We start from the raw sequence: 18,399 nt of genomic DNA on the forward strand, positions 1-18,399 counted from the left end.
CGTGCGCTCGGGGCGGAAGCGGGCGGGGGCGCGGGCGCGGCCGGCGCCCACCAGCCGCAGCGCATCACGCTCCCCGCGGCACACTCGCACTCGCGCACCGCCCCACGCTCTGCCCCACGCGCTGCCCGCTCATCCCGATAAATGCTTCGCTCGTGCTCGCCACTGCCATTACGTCATATTGCTTATACAACGAATTTGTAACGAGATCCAGCAGCTCACGATGATCTATATATAACCTGGCTACCATTTACATCTATGAGTTTACGGGGGCAAAAGTTACGAGGCGTTACTTTGAAAGAAAGAGTCATGGAACTGACGAGAAAAAGGACAGAAAGAAGCACGAGAGGCATCTGCAATTCGCTTAGAGATTGAAAACCCCATAGAATAGCCCATTTTGTGAGATCACGATCCCATTTTAAATAAAATTCTCCGCGCAAAAATATAGGAGACAAGGCTTATTTGTAAAAGAAACGTTGGATTTTATTTTATATGCTTAATTTTATTTTTTATTTTACTCTAGTTCAATTTCAAACATGGCTAGGTTTAAAATGTATAGTTCGCTACCACTTTTAAAAGATTCACTCCTCCATTACAGGCCAGAGAGACCAATAGTACAATTCCCCAGCTAACCATAATAGTACTGTAAACTTTACACTCAACGAAACAATGCTTTATGTTATGTTGCCTCCATAGTGTAAATTCATGTATCTCTGTCATTTATAGAGCAAGTTTTTGATAATATAATAAATACTTACCCGAATCATGTTCTCATTGTGGCACTTATTGTTTCTGTTGCCGTAGTAACCATAACTCTGAAACAAGATATTTTTATATTAGTCCTCATTTTGGTAGGAGAAATATTAAGTATGAGTATTATTTCTAAAAAAATAATTTAGAACTCTAAATTAATTTGTAATTCAATATTCAACGAGAAGAGTGTGGCTTCGGACAATGGACCGGCAGAAAATGTTTACCTAAATAATCCGAGCTTTCATATAATTTAATAGAACACAAATACAATAACGCCGTCCCAATTTTAGCAAAAGCCTTGTTAATTTTTAGATAAACCGCAAAGGTCACTTTAGCTGTATTGTAAAGGCCGTTTATGTAATAACGTCAACTTAAAATAGCTTAGGCTGGATAAACAGTTATGAAAATACGTTATTAAGTTATAAGTTTTATGTTATTTTATTACCAATTCAGCTAAGTTTATTTTTCCATGCAATATCAAAACTAATCCGTTTCAAAATGTAAATAAATTACAACCGTCACGAGTAAAAGACTAATCAACTCGCCTAATTTAGGGAAAATCCACTGTATTTTCTCGAGAAATTTGTTTAAGTCGTCAACTTGAAGATACTTCCTCCGTCATTTTATATTCAACTCCGTAGAACGTGGCGTGTTAAGCGTAGCTTAATACGTACCTTGCATTTTTAAGTTATTTCAGTAAATTGTATCTTTGTTTATAAATAATTTATCATAATAATGTGACAGCGCAAGCAGCATTTTATTAGGACCTAAATGGTTTTAAGAATTTTTGGGCCATAAACATTCTCGGGCTTTTCTATACTTGACTTCCTCATTTCTACAATTCAATCGTTTATGACGAATAAAGAATAAACATACATAAATAATGTATTGTTTTTATAATGATTATTTTTTCTACTGATATATTGTGAATGCAAGTTCCATAATAGTTTCTTACTGTTGTACCAATTTTGTGTATGAGATACACCAATTAGGATTATATATAGATATCTGGACCGCAGCAAAGGTTAAACGCTTACAAACATTTGTTTATTTCTTTGTATTCACGAAACATCGACTGATATGACGATATCAAGGACTCACCAGAAAAATGGGAGACTTATAAAACTCCTACAATTCATGGTTATGATTGATGGCCAAACGCCGGCCTCTCTTTAAATTCCCTGAACGCTGTCGAAAACGAAATATCAATGGAGCCATCGACATCAATTATAAAATACTAACACCAAAATAATAAAGAGGTTACGACCTCCGCTATTTGGACGAGTAGCAAAAAATAATTATTATATTTTGTACGACATAACCTATTTTTTGTGTTATAATGTTTTCTAGATTTAACTTAACAATATAATATTCCGTTTGTTTCTTATATCGTTTAGTTTTGGTTTGATTTGATTTTAAAACATAATTTAACGTAAATCAGTCTAATCCGAGAACAGTTTAAATAACATTAGTTCTGCTATGTAACGTAAGCGAGATGTCACCATCACACACACTCTACACTTGTTGATTAAAAGATGAGTTTGAAGTAGACTCGGTAATTAAGATGTTTCAGTTAAAATGAATTAACCTGAACCTTAACGACAGCAATTTGCTAGCAGCGTGTCAACAGCAATTTACCAGTTATCTTTTTAAAGCTGCCAAGTTCTCCGCAATTTTCCGCTCTTGCAGTAACCCACCGATTAAGTAAATCTCCACCGTGCACAGCTCGCCCCTTTGATCGATCTCCTGTCCGATCAATTATACCATTTGCTGCCTTACAGCATGAAAATTTATGCAGTGTTTTACATTTTATTTTACAAAAATTTACTGTCGACTCATAACTTGTATTAGCTTTGATATTTTAAGTAACAAAATACATTAATTTATACACGACTGTTAACTGATTTGAAAGTTAAATACCTTTTACAATAATTTTGAATAACTTGGTATAAACTTGTGTAAAAATATAGCTTTTGGAAAGTATCCCAAAGAACATATAATATTACTTGCGAGAAGACAACTATAATATTCATACAAGTTCTCTAAGTAAATACATTGCTCACGTTAACGCTTTTAGACTCATTCAATTATCGCGGTCAACTCTCTAGACGAATATTGTTCTAATTGCATCAGACACTCAACTGTTATTTGCAGGGTGTCTAATACATTGTCTGTTGACAAGATACATCACATAATTTTCTCTGATGTAAAGTATATTGCCTTGAAATCGTTAGTACAGTTAATTAGTACCCTACAATTATCTAAATTCAATATTTAAGGGATTAAGGAAAAAACATTGAGTAAGTAATTTAATAAGTTAAAAATACTTTTCTTGTTTGTTTTTGAACTCTTCGAAATTAAAATGAAAAGAAATAAAACTTCTAACGGATATATAGGCCTCCATATTTCCACTTTGTCAAGGATTTCATAATGCTAATTTTAAATCACCTCACTGTGTTCCTTAACGAGTAAAGGGCCAGCTTGTAGGTCGGGCGGCGCGCGGTGGTTACGGACAAGCGTTGAATTGGTTCCATCAATCACGACAGGGCCGTCCGCAGCAGGGCTTTAATGGGCAAGCGTTAATCTTCCATTTTCATTGTGCTTTTGCTTCACAATATTCTATAGACGGATGATTTCCTAGAAATCGATATCCTATTTCAACGTCTTTGAGTTGCATTTAATGCTTACAAAAGATGTTCTTGTAGTTTTTGATAGGATATAACAGTTTAACCTGTAGATAAAAGTTTTTCAGAAATGGTTAAGGAAGTTTATTGTTACATTGCTCCAAAATTTAAAAGAGAGATAGAAAGTTATTATATTAAAATTAAATATTATTCATAATTTTATATATTCTATCAAATTTATACAAACAAAACAAAGAAATGACGTTGAGGAACAAGAATAATTAAGCCGAGGCTACGATTTCGGCTGGGTCGCATTTGCATAGCAGTAAATTTCGTTAAAATTCAGAGCCCATCCCGGTTTCAGTTTAACTGTCGTTGTTGTCTTAATGGCCACCGCCGCGCTAAATCTCAGCGGCTTTAGCGGGCCCACAACACCCAAATTGGTTACTCCTTGTCGTTAGCTTATCTCCTTACCTAATGTGCACACTTTACTTGAATATAGTTTGATTGTTTTCGGAACGAATTTTGATTAGACTTATTGGGATCACGGAGTTGTAATAAGTGGTGATTAGCATTCATAGGGAATCAAAACTATTGCCGTAGAAACTTCAAAAGCCAAATTTTATTAATATTTGATTAACAGAAACATTAAAAACAGTATAAAAAGCGGAGAGTTTTAAGTAAAAGTGAAAACATGCAAAATTATTATCTGCTACAAATGTCACGAAAGTTGTATATAATAATGAATTAAGGTTAAATATATTTGGTAATATAAGTTCTCCATTTTATTTACTTTTAAAAGTATATAAATTTAATCTCGACGATGAAACTTAAAAATGCGCGCGGATATTTTACGAATTTCGTGGCCCTCCAAATGGTTCACTGAGTGGCGACTCAAGTTTACTCGTCCTAAGTAATGAGCCCACTTCCAAGTTATATTCATTTTATTATCAAAAAAAAACTTTTTGTAATATGAATATGCTGATAAACTTGATAAAGAAACTTTCAAATACTCGAAAGATTAGTGATCAATAAAACGATAGATATCCAGATCGTATAATATTACTAAGTACTACAAAGTCAAATTAAATAACATACCACACTTAAAATCTACATGTTGAGTGCTTTTAATTAGAATATCCAAACTACGGTACTTCCTTAGGCTGTAAACAAGTTTGCGCTTGTGATAAACTTTATAGATACACCTGTCAAACCTTCATGTGACAAGACAAACTTACAACACAGGAAGTAACCAAATTTAATATAGGTTATTTTTATTCAGCGTTAGAAAAATTTAATGGATCGACAATATTCAATCAACAGGAATACAATATTATGTATGATAAATCCTCTATAACGCAAGCATAATTTTGTGACTGATATAGATGCTAAAAATAACACTTATTACCAGATACAACAAAAATCTGAACCAAAGTAGAAAAACTATCCATTATTCCTAACCAATTTATGTTGTAATTTATGGTCTACTTTTAGTATTCGAATTTATTTCTACCCATTGTCTATGAAGGTCTCTACACAGATATCTAGATAAGTAAGAGAAATAAATGTGAGAATAGCCGATTACAATATATTATTTAATCAAACATTTTACAACGAAACCAGAGAAAATCCCAAGACGCGCAACGCAATAAAATAGGAGATGAAAGAGTAAGCTCACAATACACATAAAACTAATTTGGTAAAGCCACTTTGAGCCGAACTGACCCTTGGAAGTTTACGCGTGAACACACAAACTAATATAACCTTGATTCCATGATATTCTTGTGTATAACAGACATCCTTATTTTAAGACTATCTCGTTGTACCGTCGGAATTCTTTCTCAATAACAATACAAATAAACACTTGTAAAACATTCTACAATGAATGCTTCTAGGTCTTTCTTTCAACGATATGTCCTTGACACAAATTAAACTTTTATAAGAAAATAAAATCATTAATTTGAACACAAAATCCACTACCCAAACTCTTTAATTCTTGAAAATGGTATATAACTTGAGAGAGAGAGAGATATTTCCGGCAAAATCTAATTGTATTGTAATAACGAAGGAGTGGGATATTATTTCATTAATACTATGGAACAGTTGTTATTCGTGTAGGGAAATTTATGTCTTCTTAGAATTTCTAATTTCGCTTAATACGTAATTAATTGCCTGATTATACCAAGTGGAAGCTTGTTTCGGAACGGCAAACAAAAATGTTTAACAAAATAAGAAATACAAGGAAATTTCGCAAACGGAAATAAGCTTAATTTTGTTATTGTTTGATATTGAATTAGGCTTTATCACATCTTTTCGTAAAATTCAATGTAATTATTTTATTAGAAAGTCGTCTATATGATTTTAGATTTGATTAGACGTATTGTAATTTCATTATATAATATAATATATCTAAGACTGATTAAGAATCGAAGATATTTTATAGTTTTGTAAAATTATGTAGATATTTCATTTTCAGTGATCTTCGAAAGAAAAAAGTTGATAAACTTTTCATTTAAAACCTTATGTTATGTAAGCAGCTCTGTCAGAGTAACATAATTGAAACAATTTTTTTATTAATTTCTGTACATATATAAAATCTTTTAAGTTTTGTTAGTTCTTAAATACAACATTGTCTTTGAACTAACGAACGAACTCATTAGCTCTTTGCAAGTTTATTTACTTGTGACTTTTTCCATACCTATACATTTTACGTTCTGATTTTATGCGTTTTCTTTTTTATATACATAAATATATTTGAGTTTATTTACATTAGCTTATACCGTTTGATACATTAAAACATATATTACATTTAAACACATACAGAAAAATCTATTTATCTTATTCTCCCAAGTAACAGATGTTAGCCAGCCTCGGCGTATCGTTTTTCAGTGTCACTTTTTTCCTAATCATTAGGAAAATGTTATCCATCTGTCTCGACATAGGCGAAAAGCATTATTTTAATAAAGGTAAAATTTTGCGCCACGTTCACATTTCTAGACGATAATTAGTTTATTTTAGTCCACGCATTATAAAAGTAATTAGTTTCATTAATTACATTTGAAATTGGTAAACATTATTAAACTCCACTTTAACGCCCATAACCTTCCTATTTTATTAGTGGGGTAAGCAGAAGTTACAGATTATTCTTTTGCATATTTTGTAATTCTTCCAATTAACAAAACTTTTTATATTTAGCCCTTCCTGAATAAAATAATTAAAAAATATAAACAACAACTATTCTCTACGCGTCATTTTTCTCGCAAGGGCGAAAAGTGGATTGCTGAGGTTCGATCGGCCACGCCAAATGGAGGTCCGTGGTGGAGTTGAGTATATAAAATTGGACTATATACGTTTATAAAAGTACTTTCAAACAGTCCAATTGTGTGTGAATAATAAAGTTCCTGTGCCTAATTAACCGAGACCATTACCAACATCGCAATGGTCACGCGTGATGGTGGTGAACGAGCCAGAATCGTGCGAAATCGAACGAGAGGACTGCGCTGAACGAGCACAATTTATTATTGTAACATCCAAAAAATCCTTTTGATTCGTATATAAATGGAATTTTATTTTTAAACCACCAATCGTACAAAAAGGGTGGAAAAATCGACTATAGACGCGCTTATGGGAGTTTTCCGCGAATAGGTGGATATAGATTTACAGTATTTATTATACTTCGGATGTTACGAGTACAAATAAACGAGGATAAAGTGATAATACTGATAAAGATTAGAAGACTAAAGAATCTTCTTAAAAAGTAACTAATTTTGTAATAAGCGACTGATTCACATTAGAATTAAGGCAATTAAGTTACGCGAGTAACTTTAACTTTTAAACTTTAATGGAATTTAATGTACAAACGCAACTTTACTGAAATCACATGAGATGATTATTTTCGTTTGTTGAATAAGTTTAAACGGAGGTCTGAATTTATATCGATTAGTCCTTTTCGACTTCTTGTCACAGTTCTTGCAACCGCCAAGACTTGGAAGTTAGTAACCGTGATATTTTTTAATTTCATTTCACAACTTATAACATAAGACGTATATTTCTTTTTTGTATTCCAGTGCGGTACTTAACATATCGCTCTACATGTTATATACCATCAATATTATATGTCGACAATCATATTTCGAGAGCCATTTCCGTGCTACATACATCTTTAAATTGTTGGAGTTATGTTTGTTCATATATCTTTTGTTAAACTTAATATCCTGCTAAAATCTTTGTTAAAATTTAATATATCCAACGGTAACAGAATCGTTATAGCTAATACTAAGAATTACAATAATGTTTTAGTAAATAAAAACCCAAAAAGTACTTTGAAGTTTGCGATTTATAACACTCCTTTGTCTTTTAAGATTAGAAAACTTACTTAGCTCAACTTAAAAGGTTACGTCAACAAATAATAAAAATTTAAGACGGTGAAAATTAAAGAAACATTACAATTTATACCCTTTTACAGATTAAAATTTCAGTAAAAAATTATAAATTTCTTAAATCTAAAAGTAGTTTGTGAAAATCTTACATTTCATAAATCTAAAATTTAAATCAGCATTCTCTGCGTACTTTTTGCTTCATTGGTATCTTTTTTAGATATCCTTTTTAAAATAAAATTTTAAATTGTCTCTGACATCACCAACAAAGTTTGTGTAAAGTTACAAATCACTTCTTTAATTTTCATTAAATTTAGCTGGTTATAAAAACTACAAGTATTTTCCATTTAAAGTTAAGGAGCACGAGATATTATTAAAATGAACAGTCCTCATTTTGCAGAATATCTTTCTACGAGTTGTCGCAATGGCGCGTTATATTTTTTTAGGTATTAAATAATAAAAAAACATTAAATAACATAGTATTAAGTATAAGTAAGTAACCTTGTAAAAATAACATAGTCACTAAATGTAAAATACTATTAAGCCATAGGGTAAAAATTAAGTTAAGCTTTATAATAAACAAGCTGTCCCACGAGACTCCGTCCGGGCGGGATAAAAAAAAAACATTATTAGTGGCCTATGTGTTTTTCGAGACTATGTTCTATATGAATTTCATTGAAATCCGTTCAGCCGTTCTAGAGATACCTTCAAAAAACATCCGTCTAAAGTTTCGCATTTATAATATCACTAAGATATAATAGTCAGAAATAAGATATTAGTAAGATGTACCCTCAGAGTAATTTAAATTACATGGAGTCAATAACTTCCTATGTGTACTACATGTTTCTAACAACTCACCACAATATGAAGATTGTTATAATTCCATTGTTTTTCTACCCTACTTATTCGACTTGTTACCTTTTCAGTATATCTCGAATTGTTTGGCCACGGCTTCAAATTCGAGGTAAAAGAATCTTTATATCTCAAGAACGTTACATAAATCTTCTTTAAGAGGAAATGAATAGTAAAATATACCTTACATTATGTATAATATAATGTTCCTAAATATAAATCTCACATTCTTTTACGATATACGTATCTCAAAAGTAATTTATGAAGTGCTGCTGGTACTTCACTAATGTTCGCTCGATTCGAGTTCGATGTTTTTGATTCGATATCGATACCAAAGTGATAATATCTATTGTTAAAATCTCACTGTCTGCACCTATTAACTTCGAGGTTGTTTACCAACGAACTACTTGGGCATGGTCCTTTAAATACATACTAAAAGATAATGATATAAGCATTAATTAAATGTACACCTTCCAATAGATGTTTTAAAACATTTCTTCATTAAATTTTCATGTATATAAATAAGCATGAATAAAATTAATAAAACTAAAGATTACGGTGTACGAATGTCTATAAATATTTTACTTGAAAATATATTAAACGCGAGATTTCCGTGACGTCAAGATCGTCTCGTCGGAATTTTCCGATTTATCGACGTCTTTGTGAATACAAGAACGCTATTCAGAACGCCGCAGTAGAATCTACTTTTAATGATCGGTCGATATGTCGCAAACGTTATCCTCGGATACCAGACGATGAGCAAAGCAGATTCCTGTTTTATAACTCTGCTTTATTTTATTGACACAAAATATTCTATTGAGATCAGAAAAGGAACATAGTGGGTCTCGCATAAGAACGGTAACTCAACCTGAATCAGTGAAGTCCGTAAAAGCTGAATATAAGTCAAAACCCATTTAACCAACATTTAGATCAGGACTAACTACATTAGTCAAGTTAGAAAAAGTTAACTTAAATCGTGACTATGGGGCAATAGTAAATACATTGATTATAAAAAAGTGACACATTTTGTGCAAATTAAATTAAATATGGGATATGATTTCTTCAACTTAACATAAATTTAAAATTTCTCACAACTATCTTATGTTTGAAAGTTTATCAAATTCCTATTTAATTGCCATTTATCTATTTCATATTAGTGAATAATAAAAATCCACGTAATTCACGTAAACTACATATTACAAATACAGTAGCTGCCTTCAATTGATTTAATTATTTAACATTGTGAAAGTATCGTGGATAATGAAATACTACATAAAACAAAACGATTTACACGTTACGCTTAAAGTAATTAAGATTGAATGACGACTTCATTAATACAGTCATATTCATTTCCCTTGAACACTGTATATTAATACTAAAAATAAAACGTTACGAAAGAAATTTATATTTAAACAGACCTGATTAATTATTCCTTATTAAAAATTACACTGCATTGTCGGATTTCTTAGTATGTACTTCTAAGTCCACTTATTTGCTTCGCCACTGATAGCAGTATGTACAGACATAATATATTAGATTATATAACTAATAATAGTAATAATTAAAAAAAATAATGTTCATTTTTAAAATACTATTGGTAATAATATTTTAAGTCTCATCAAACTTCTTATGTCTTTTGTAAAGTAGAATGGAGCTACTTCAGTAAAGTAAATCTTCTTTTCCTATGTTGAAAGCTGATTATAGAGGTCTAGTATTGTATCGATTATTCACGAGTCCGTATCGAGAGGTCCGTTTCAGAGTTTCCGTTGGAGCCGTTCAATTAGAAATACACGCCTTTCAACACCGATTCGCCTCTAGTTAGCAAATTCCGATGGCAATTGACTTCAATTACAATTGAATTTTGTTTTCTAACCTAACAGACTTTTGACTCACTTAATTATCGGATTTAAACTACTGCAAAAAAAAATTATGTTTTAAATTTACAAAAACAGTATTCTAATTTACTTAAAGAAATAAAAACCCACAATTCCGTTATCAATTTTGTTGCTAAAAAGGATATAAATGCAACTATGTATCTAAAAAATGGAAGTTGAGGTTTACGATACATAACAAATAATGGATTTTAAGTCAAAACATTTAAAATGTGCTGGCTCATTTTTTTGCGTGTAATGGATTTAATATAAATTGGCAAGTCATTATTTTATTACGGTCATAAGTTGTACAAAATTGTCCGTAGTGACCCTCATAAATTTTTATGTTAGAGATTCCGATAAATCAATGTCATCATTTTGTGTCTATAAGTAACCTCATTCCTACAATTTTAGTATATGTTTATCGTTTTCTTTTAATATAAATATATAAGATAAAAACTGAACCTGGTATGCATTGCAATACCAAAATAAATATAACATGATACTAATTATTATAAAACGATTTTTTTCGTTTAGTTCTTTTTTTTGTATATAAAATTCTTGAGGCGTCTTCAAAAAATCCTCCCCGTTATTCGACGAAATTTTTTGAACCGAAAAACTGTTTTTTTTTAGTTGAGTCATACTTAAATAATTTTCTCTAAACTAGTTCTGTACATTTTTTTAATTAGTTGTTCGTCACACTAAACACCATCGAATTAAGGGTTTAAATTTTATTTTTAAATCTGGAAAATATATAAGCAACATATATAAGTATATAACCTTACTACTTAACGATGTTATCTAAGTTACCCCTACAGCAGCGCCGCGAAGCGCTCGTTTCTTAGTCATTACATGGTACGTTTGTTGCCTGTAATTAACTCACGATCCCCCTCAATACTGCCTGATATGAGGCATTTTCTTTGGAAACACCTTTTTAGCAATCACAAGAACTACTAAGTAACCTTACTTAAATTACTCTACTATGGTAACATAAGGAAGCGTTCGCCAGTATGTACCTTCGATCGCATGTATTAGAATTAATAAAAAAAACAAAAATATTTAAACAATTACAAGGCTTATTAACAGACTTAATTATGATTCCGTCTAAAGATAAATAAAAGGAATTTCCAGATCAACTTTCAAAATAAAGTAGCACAAAGTATATACAAACGAAAAAAAGACGAATTAAACGTCTTTTTCATAAAATACATACAGATGATATGCAGATATGATACAAATAAGTTCCCAATAAGTATGGCTGAATAACCTGACGAAGCAATTATTTGTAAGCCTAATAACAGTTAAAAGTAATCAAACGCCTATTATAAATTATTTCAAAAGATAAATGAGTTGTACATTTTTGATAAGGTCCTAATTGTATTGAAATGAATCCATTTAAAGCGGTGACTTTGTGTAAGAGTTGAATTTGCATGACAAAATATTTAAAGTAGTTAAAGGCTTCTGTGAAGGTAAATTTGTAAAGTACTTTGAATAGACCTTTTACAGTTAATAAAGTTGATTACATTTATCACTAATGGTTTCCGGGTGCAAAAAGTTACATTGTTTCATTATTTAGATTTTACTGAAGCTTCTTATTTACATTGAAAAGTGGTAACTATTTTCCATGAAAAATATTTTTCACGTTATACAAATTTTATATAAAAATATTTACTTGCCAACCAAAAAAAGCTTTGTCACTCTTTGGATTATAATATGAACCTTATTATTTTCTGGAACAAAACCATGACTCCGTGTTCATTACAGCAATAAGATTCCTATTACAGAGCGAAGATATGTAATACTCGGCGTATATAGATCCATTATGATGTTCAAACCCTTAATGAGCACTAAGCGCTAGATACCGCAGGCCAACCGTTCATTAATTATCCGCTCGCATATCTCAAGATGGCTGCACATCGTATTACGCTAAACTAGTTAAATATAATGAACGTCAACATTAATCAAGAATATACCAATAATAATAATCAAACAAGAACAGTAAAATATTAAAAGGGACTTTCTAAAGAAAGGAAGGGAAGGATACTAGTAATGTTTGTTCAGAAAGTAATAAAATACGAATTGTATTTTTATAAAAGGAAAGTCGTACAGACATTTATTACGTACTTTCTCCTCTTGGAATCCAGTGAAAAAATATAGAATAAAATCTATTGAATAAAAATATTACAATAATCTAATGTAGCATTTGTTTCATTGAAATAAATATGAAACTAGCATAGTCATTCTTATAGAACTGATCAGCCGTTGCCACTGGAATCTGGATATTGTTGAATAATTTTCATACATCTATATAAAATAAAACATCGTATGGTTTAAAGCCAACTATTTCATCTAGCTAATAATTTTTGATAATTATTTTTCATTTATCGTAACAATTTGTTATTATAATTTAAATAATTCTCCTTATTAAAGTGCAATACAATTATCTACAATAATTATAAAAACAGCTCAAACTTTCAATTTAATTTAATTAATGTATAACTTTAAAGTTTTTATAACAAACAATGTTATAAATAAATTCATTTTAATCAAGAAAGATCAAAATGAAACGAACAAACCGTAGCTAATCGATGTTACCTATACATGAAGTGAACAGGTCAGGTGTAAAGTTCAAGAAACAATCACCAAATACCTTGTCGGCGTGCATAATTCATGCGATTCCATTAGGCACCTGTTGCTACCCTAGCTGTCAAAGCATACCATTCCTGTCTACATATGCATTTAATATAACTTTCGGCAATTCTCATTACATAACTGAAGGTTATAATATTATATGAAAAGATTTACTTGCATACTTAATAAAATTTTCGAAATGTTTTTTTACTGTTTTAAAAATTGTAAAATCAATGCACTATTCAATACCTAAAAAGATAATTTCCCGTGACAAAGAATTTCACGTGAATAGTTAAAAAGACATAAGGGATTAGGTACATTCTCTTATCTACCTAAATAGATCAAAGCAATTTGTATTCGTCCCTTTTTACTGGACCCTTAATGAAACCACAGCCGTAGGCAAAGTCCACTATGATAATTTGTAAAGAGCCGAAAACCATTATAAACTATTCATTACACAAATTAAATTAAAATGTTACACATTTTTATTATTTTTGGTTTGGTCCAGTTACTGTGGTTCAGTTACTATTTACAGGGTGTTTAAAATGGACATCTCAAAGAAGATTATTTAGATTCTCTTAGAATGTTCTTTACAGTAAGACTTACATTTAGATTTTATATTTTACAAATTGAAAATGCAAGCTACAACCGCCTGAAATTGTAATTGGTATTTATGTAATAGAAAGGCGACAAATGGTTCGAGTAAGGTGCGTGCGATTATGGTTCTCCGCAATTTCCTACGCATGTTTATACCACTGAATATTAATTATGCATAATGTCGTTTTGTGAATCTATGCCAATACTACTTGCCTAATTCAGCGTTATAATTCATACCTCGCGTTCGTATTTCAAAAATTACACAATTTTGCTGTAACGAAAAAATCAATACTGTATTATAAAACATACTGTATTATAAAACAAAATTTAACTTCAATACCCAAAATAAAGTCTAATTAGTTCGAGAAAATTAATATTAAAACAACGAGCAGATACTTTTAGTTACTAAAAGTAAATGTACTGCAGAATTACCTCGTACTTTTCATATAATTTAAAAAGTTAGCCAATTATTTGCGTGCGGCGGCGTCGCAACGAATGTGAACAAACAGACTAGATACGTGATCAGAATATTTGGACGAATAACTTTTAGGTTAGGGGAAAGAAACATCAAAACCTATTTCCTTTATAATATAAAAGTAATAGTAATATACTTGTAATTTTTTTATCCAAAACAAAAAACAGTCTGGAACGCCAAAATTATTTTGATTTACAATAGACTAAATTGTATTAATTTAATAGACTAACGTTAAATAATTCATGACATTTTTCAACCTTTAATCATTATAGAATGTGAAATGGATAAAGTTACAATTTCTATGTATATTTAAAATACATTATTCACATTCAGGGGTTCAAAGATATCAAACCCTCATTCATCATTTATCTACAAACGGCGACCGAATGGGTTGCACTACACAGATGTACATATTCGTGAATTCTTTTCATCCATTTATTTTGGCAATTCACTCTTTAACACCTTCTTACAGTCCGCTACACGGCCTGAATAAAATAACAGAACGAAAACCCATGAGCGAAGATTCAATGCTAAAACAAGTGGCCTGAATACTGATAAAGCTTTATTACCAATAACGAGCTTATCCGAATCCCATTTAGCCTTCACATTTTATAAATTGCCAAAGCATTCAAAGGAAATGGATTCGTTAAATGTTGCATATTTACCTAAAACACACACAATTATTTATAAAACGCGCTTTATTTCATCTTTAAGTTTGTAGCTACGATATAAAAGGTAAAAAAGCATTGAATGTTTCGCTTTAAGATATTACAATCTTTAAAATAAGAACTGAATTTAATAAAGCATAATTTTCATAAAACAACATATCAAATTACACGAGGCTAGTAAAATCTCAAGATAAGGCATGCGATATACGACTAACTTACACACGAAATTAAATTTACCGCCTCATGAGTCGATTTATTTGGGGGTAATGTTCTGGGTTTCGTTTGCAGATAAGAGCCTTGATATGTATACCTACATCGACGCTTCCACTGATGAAAACTTCAAGCTCCCTCGGGCGTTCTCTCTTTTATTTCTCAAAGTTGTAAAAAGTAATGAGATATTTTATCTCTGAGGCTGGTTTTTCCATTGTACGAAGTTTGCTTAAGAAATCGTAGGTCTCCCTCCGAAATCGTAAGATTTCAATCTACGATTACATTAGAATATTGTACGGTGGAATTTTATTGCCGTCATCAAAGTCCGGGCCGTTTGTTGAACACGAAAAGAAATTGTGGATGATTTTTAACCTCTTAGGCGAAATTAACGTTTCCTTCATTTAAATATGGTAGGTAAAACATGTCAAAGCTTTGTTATTAAAATGTATCTATTGTGTCGATGTTTTGCGAAACCAAGACGTACTTTTAAACCTTAGGCGTATCAGTACGATAACCCATTCTGTTAGTTTAATATTCGGAAAAATATCCTGTAGTCCGCCGATACAACACTTTCAACATGCCTATGTATATTACAGAGAGCTCCATCAGTGTGTTTAGCTCAAATTTAAATATATAGGTATCTTTCTCCAATACACAATAAGTTTTTCTAACATGTTTTTATCTTAGATTATATATAAATCACAATTTCAGATTTGACAACGTGCAAGGAGATAATAAAAGACATGGGTTTACAGTAAAATCAATTTTCAGCAAAATATCACCCTACGATTCACAGATTATCTTTAAGAGTATCAATATTTTATTCGTTTTAATAGATTTTATTAGTTTGACTAAGATTATATTATATTAGGTTTAACATTCTTATCAAACTGATACCGTAACCATACAGAGTAAAGACAAAAGTTTATGTAACAAAACAAATGGTCAATATTGTGAATTTTTGAAAACCTAGAATTTAACAATTAGCTCAATGACAATAACATTTACGATGCGATATAAATAATTTTAAAGTCGTATAAAAACATGCAGTATATAATTGATGAAATGGCTGCTAATTTAACACACACAACGTAGTAAAACATACATATGTTATAAACTCTCAGGATCACTGAGTAAATTTTGCAAGCTTTTCTGAGATCAGTTGTAGTACAGAGCCTTCCCGTAAGAGCCTCAAAATATTCTAACGTTTGCTTTTTGTATACTGTTTGTTTTTATTCTTCCTATAAAAGTTCTAAGCTAAATATCTTATAAACTTTTTAACTAATACGTATTTTATATTTGTGTAAATTTATCATGTATTTATCTTCTAGCATACAACATTTTAATTAAAATATTCTTTATAATTGTACGTAGACGAAAAACCTGAACCAATAAAATGCGAAAATATATTTCTAGACATTTCAAAGGAAAACTTTATGTCGAAAAAGTTTTAGAACTTTAAAAGCACAGACATTTTAAGTTCCACTTACAACGTTAAAGATCTAAAAGAAGTCGGCATATGTATTCATATTTTTATCAACGATTAGTATATGAAGAATATAAAATCTATAATTTTATAATTTAACCTGACTCCATAATTTTCAAACTGCAATTTTGTACTTTGTAAAGTTAAACATATATGAACTCGAAGTCAAAGTTTTGATTAAAAAATCAAAAAGTCATAAAATAAATTATCGTACAAAATCCATAAATAAAAGTGAAAAATGTGCAACCCCTGTGGCTTCGCGATTCGACGCCCGCCACAGGCTATCATTTCATTCCGACATAGGACACGAACATAAATTTTATACATATCCTTATATATGTGCTTCTCACCGTGCGACTTTTATATATCTGTAAGACATTTTCGCATATTTCACAAACACTACGATACTTATGGCTTTGATACTTTAATCAAAATTGTAATATTTTTACAAAGGATTACTTTCTTGCTTATTTATTCATTTGAAAAAAAATATTCTCAAATGCAAATATCAAATCAGTTCTGTTGATGGGGTTATATCCATTTTAAAGTAAATCATATATGTAGTTATTTTTCATTTGAAAAAAGAAGATTAATGTCACTTCATTTCATAACAAGTCGAAGCTCGTAGTTTTGTAGCTCGTAGCGTCGTAGCTCGTAACCCTGTAGCATCGTAGTTCTTAACCCAGCAGCAATGCTCTCTACAGTTGTTTTCTATCGCATTTTTGTAATCAAATTAAATCCAATAATCTCTAACAAGTATGTATTCGAATAAACTGTAAGTAAATAAAGTGCAATAATGATGTGTTGCAAAAGTACAATGATTCTACTTTTGAGCTTCTAATAAAACAATAAATAAAAGTTTATTCAAAATAAATTTTGGGAAGTGTGCTAAAAATTGGAAAATAAAATCAAAATCAAAGTGACTGAGAAGGAATACGAATATTCAACAAAAGATAAAGACATCCATCGCTTACACACTCGCTACCTCTAAGATAACGCATCCATCCCCTGCCTCCGCACGACCCTTACCGTACGTCATAAATTTTATCACTTCGATGAGCGGACGCAGCAAAGATCTCTTTTCGGTTTCACTATCTGCAGAATTAACGAGCCGTAAACTCGTGAGCAATGTTCCAACGCTTCGGTTTTCAGTCACAGCTCTTATCACTACCAATATATTAACACTTAAGTTTTTATTCCCAAAAACAACGCAACACACCACATCTTTTATACATAATTATTTGAAAATCCTTTTATTTTTATTTAAAATTTAAAATTAAAAAACATTTAAGTACCTAAAAGTCGTTATAATTTCAAGGTCTTTAAATCCATTTAGATTCATTAAAGAAAAGTTCATAGCACTGAGGCAATTCCAGTAGTTACTTTATAGTTTGTCGTGGTGTTGACGCGCGCTGCGTCTGAAATGTCAAACGATGCGGTGATCGGAAAGCGTGTGGTTATCGCGCGGCGAGCAGGCGCTCGGCTGGCGGCCAGCTGCGGACTGCGCGGGCCGCGGCCGCTGCGCTCGCGAGGCCGCCGGCGCCCCGCGTGCCCGAGCGCCCCCGCTCCACCCCGCCCGCGCACGCGCCCCTCCGAGATCGATACACCCCGCCCAAACCACCGACGCTCCCGAAGGGGGCGATTGGCCCACACACGCATTCGTCGCGACTCCAACTCTTAAGGCACGCTTGCTCGTCTTCAGTTTTTTTTCACACGTCGGGACAGATTATCGCTGAAAAAAACACAAACAAATGATTTAATAAAAAAAATCCAAGACATAATAGTACTTGCTATATTGTAAAAATGTTTAATTGATTGACATTATATTAATATGCTTACTTCCAACTTCCAAAATATTG

The 18,399-nt window shown here is 31.4% G+C and overlaps 1 long non-coding RNA gene across 1 annotated transcript; it reads right to left on the reverse strand.

The window, feature by feature from the left end:
- Positions 1–95: 95 nt before the first annotated feature.
- LOC106127572 (uncharacterized) lies at positions 96–17,795 on the reverse strand. Its single transcript, XR_001228412.1, has 3 exons — positions 17,570–17,795; positions 756–812; positions 96–162 (listed from the first exon to the last, which is right to left on the reverse strand). It is a non-coding gene; the product is annotated as an uncharacterized LOC106127572 (long non-coding RNA).
- Between the last annotated feature and the right edge of the window lie 604 nt (positions 17,796–18,399).

This window comes from Papilio xuthus, unplaced genomic scaffold, assembly GCF_000836235.2.
Source record: "Papilio xuthus unplaced genomic scaffold, Pxut_1.1 DF824655.1, whole genome shotgun sequence".
Classification (NCBI taxonomy): Eukaryota; Metazoa; Arthropoda; class Insecta; order Lepidoptera; family Papilionidae; genus Papilio; species Papilio xuthus.